The sequence below is a fragment of the Bombus vancouverensis genome, unplaced genomic scaffold (genome assembly GCF_051014615.1).
Source record: "Bombus vancouverensis nearcticus unplaced genomic scaffold, iyBomVanc1_principal scaffold0045, whole genome shotgun sequence".
Lineage (NCBI taxonomy): Eukaryota > Metazoa > Arthropoda > Insecta > Hymenoptera > Apidae > Bombus > Bombus vancouverensis.
Genome location: NW_027468936.1, coordinates 390,627 through 394,381, shown reverse-complemented (window position 1 = coordinate 394,381; position 3,755 = coordinate 390,627). Strand labels below are relative to the sequence as shown.

The window sequence follows — 3,755 nt, the reverse complement described above, 5'->3', positions numbered from 1 at the left end:
ACCTCTGAAGGTGTTTTGCGGGTTGTACGGTAGACAGGAAATCCAGGAGCGGGTATGTGTTCATACTCGCTGGTGGTGCGATATCCTGGCTATCCAAAAAACAACCGATTATAGCTCAATCGACGTGCGAAGCGGAATTTGTGGCAATGTAGGAAGCAGCAAGGGAAACAGTGTGGATTTCTTTACTGTTAAAGGAATTGGGTCAACTGTCATATTGCCCTCGCCCCTGCAAGATATTCTGCGATAATATCGGAGCTATTTCATGGTCAAAGGACGAAATAGTTGCTGAGAGTTCTAAGCACGTCCAAGTGCGTTACTTTTACGTTAAGAACTGCGTATCGAGGGGGATACTAGATTATACTTATGTACCTAGTCCTGACAATGTGGCTGACATTCTCACCAAAGGCCTAAATAGGATTAAGACTCAGCAATTTACCAAAGCTATGGGGCTTGTAGAAACTAGCGATCAAAGGGGAGTGTTGAGAAATGTTAAGTTGGTACGATCGCTGCTTACTACAAGCTAAGTTGGTACGACTTCTAACGACGCTCTTTTGTCTTAGAAGTCGACCACGTTGTTCTATTGACTTGGAGATTCCTGTGTGGTAAGACGTGTTATAAGACTGAAATATATTGCAGAAAACGAATCTAAGTGAATCGTTATTTTATAAACCCAAAACCTTATTAAATAACAATCAAAGCCATGTGTCCTGGGTTTTGGTTATGGTGTATGCAAATTCGTCGGGCGGTAAGTTTGCCAAGCTTAAGGCGTTCTCTATTAGTTTCTTCTGTGTGGTGTATCTTTGCGTCAGTGTATCATGGTATAATGTTTTCATTTCTCGAGTTTATCAGAAATAGTAATAACCTTTTATAGAAAAAGAAAATTTTGTATTTATATATATTATATTTTTTCTTTCCTTTTTTTTCTTCTTTTTTTTCTTCTTCCCCTTTTTCTTTTTTTTTGTTTTTTTTTATTGTTAAAACCTTTGTTTTATTTTAGGTTTTACGTACTTGTTATCAGTGAAAATAAATATTATGAATACTACTTGGATTGGAATTATATACATATATGCGTACAAAATCCATTTCTACATGTTAGATATAATAATATAACAATACTACGTAGATTAATACATAATAAAATATCCTTTTACTTCGGTTATATTTATTACTAACTCTCAATTAATCTATCTTAATTATTTTCTAACCACTTTCTATATTTATCAGCTATTTTATTTCTTCTTGTTAATCTGCGAAATCCATGCATGTACACTTCCTTGTATGGTGATTGATTGTTCACGAGGTAAGTTGCACTTTCACTGTTTTCGTTATTCGTTGAACTAACACGTTTTACATTCAAACAGTAATTGGAACACTCGTAATAAACTTCTTTTCTTTTTCCAAGTTTCCGCTATCTGTGTCATTCGACAAACAGTGCCACGCCTCCACAGCACCGTTATAACATTTAGCGATGCTGCTCTTTGCATTAAGGCAATTGAAGTTAATTCGTTCGTTTATTTTCAGCTGGTACATGGTGTTCCGCAAGCAGGGAGCCATAACCTATTTTGCATGTAGACCTTCTTGTATGATGATTACTTGTTTACAAGGTAATTTTCACTTCCCCTCTTTTAATTATTTATTGAATCGACATGTTGTATATTCAAACAATAATTGGAGTACACATAATAATTTTCCCTTTTTCTTTTTAGGTTTTCGCTATCTGTATTATTCGACGAACAGTGTTACACCTCCTTTTGATTTATCCATAATATAGTTATAACATTTAGTAACCTTGTATTTTGCACCGAGACAATTGAAACTAATTTATTCACTTATTTTAGGTAGCTGTCATACATTGTGTTCCACGAACAACGATCCATAACCTATACTTGCACGTACACTTTCTTGTATGTTGATCACTTGTTCACAAGGTAACTTTCACTTTCACTAGTTAATTGTTCATTGAGTTAACACGTTTTATATTTAAGCAATAATTGAAACACGTATAATAATTTTCCTTTTTCCTTTTAGGTGTTCGATATCTGTATTATTCGACGAACAGCACTATAACATATACTACCGCACTACGTTGCCCACTGAAATCGCTTTATTCATTGCTTATTTCGATTATGCGCTAGTTTTAACTTGTTTAAATGCACCGTTCGCCGAATCCCTTTTACTTCGATCTTGACGTTTTGGTTCTGCAAGATTTCTAGCACTTTGTATGGTCCAGTATATTGATCGGAGAATTTTCCTTTACTGGGTTCTTTTAGTAAATATATCGAATCTCCAATTTTAAAATCTTGGGGGTTGATTCGTCGGTCGTAATATTCTTTTGATCTTAGTTTGGATTTTATCAAATTTTCTCTTGCCATTCGTTGTACGGTGTTAATTTTATCGAACAGATCTTCGAGATATTCTGCGTAAGTTGGTTCCATGTTCTCTTCGATTATTACTTCACCAGTAGGTTCTCTGGCTAGATGTCCAAAAACTAATTCGTGCGGGGAGAATTTCGTTCCTTCGTGTACAGAGGTATTATAGGAAAACATAGCTAATTCTACCCATTCGTCCCAATTTTTGGAATTTTCAATGTATAATTTGAGATATTCTATCAGCACGTGGTGAGATCTTTCGATTGAACCGTTACTTTGTGGATGATATGCCGTCGTGGTATATTGTTTGATGCGGAATCTCTTTGCTACTTTCTTCATTAATGAGGATGTAAAGTTCGTTCCTTGATCAGTGAGAATAGCTCTCGGTGACCCGAAACGACAAATAAATCGCTTTACAAAAACGTCCGCTATCTCGGCTGAAGAGATTCCTCCTAGTGGAATCCCAATTGAGTATTTTGTTAATAAGTCTTGGATAGTTAATATATATTCGTTTCCCTTTTGGGTTTTTGGTAATGGACCTATAATATCCATACTAACCTTATCGAACGCTTTACCTGGTGTGTCTGTAAATACCATTGGTTGCTTTGCTTTTATTCTTGTGAGTTTCTTCAATTGACATTCCTTACATGTTCTTACGTAATCTTGAATTTCCTTTTTCATATTTTCCCAATAGTAATGTTGTCGTATTCTTTGATAAGTTTTTGTTATTCCTTTGTGTCCTGCTACGCTTGATTCATGTTTTTCTCGTATTATGTTGTTCCACGCTTCCACAGATGGGGTAATTACTTCCCCAGTGCAAATGGTGATGGTTAAGGTTTTTTCCATAAATATTTCCTTTAATTTTCTGATTGTATATCGCCAGGGTATTTCCTCCAAGTTTCCTTTGCTAATGCTGAACGAAGTTAACTGTTTTTCATTTACTGCGTCTAATAGAGATCTTAGCGAGTTTAATAAATTTTTTGGTGTTATTGGAATATTTCTATTTTCCTTTATCGGTAGGAATACAATGTATTTTCCAGAATCGTAATTCAATCTTGCTTTTTCTAACATTAAATCTTCATAACGAGGTAATTTTCCCGTTTCCTTCATTTCTAAGGCTCCTTTATCTATCAGATTGCCATGTATATCTATAAATACTACTTTATGGTCATTTACTCTCGCAATTGAGTCTCGGGTTTCTGAAATTCTTAGTTCCGCAATTATCGTAGGTCTCGTGTCCTTTTCTCGTTGTTGAATTAGTTCTGGAATTACAGTGGAGGTCTCTTTTTCGCTTGTTGTATCCGTGCCTTCTTTTTCTCGATTGGTTATTTCTCTATCTGTACTTACATCGATTTCTGCTAATGCTTGGTCTAAATATTTTATGGG

The 3,755-nt window shown here is 35.2% G+C and overlaps 1 long non-coding RNA gene across 1 annotated transcript; it reads left to right on the top strand.

Moving 5' to 3' along the window:
- Positions 1-634: 634 nt before the first annotated feature.
- On the top strand, positions 635-3,379 carry LOC143304651 (uncharacterized). The gene is made up of 4 exons (XR_013061319.1): positions 635-745; positions 1,522-1,604; positions 1,839-1,928; positions 2,029-3,379. It is a non-coding gene; the product is annotated as an uncharacterized LOC143304651 (long non-coding RNA).
- The last annotated feature ends 376 nt before the right edge of the window (positions 3,380-3,755 follow it).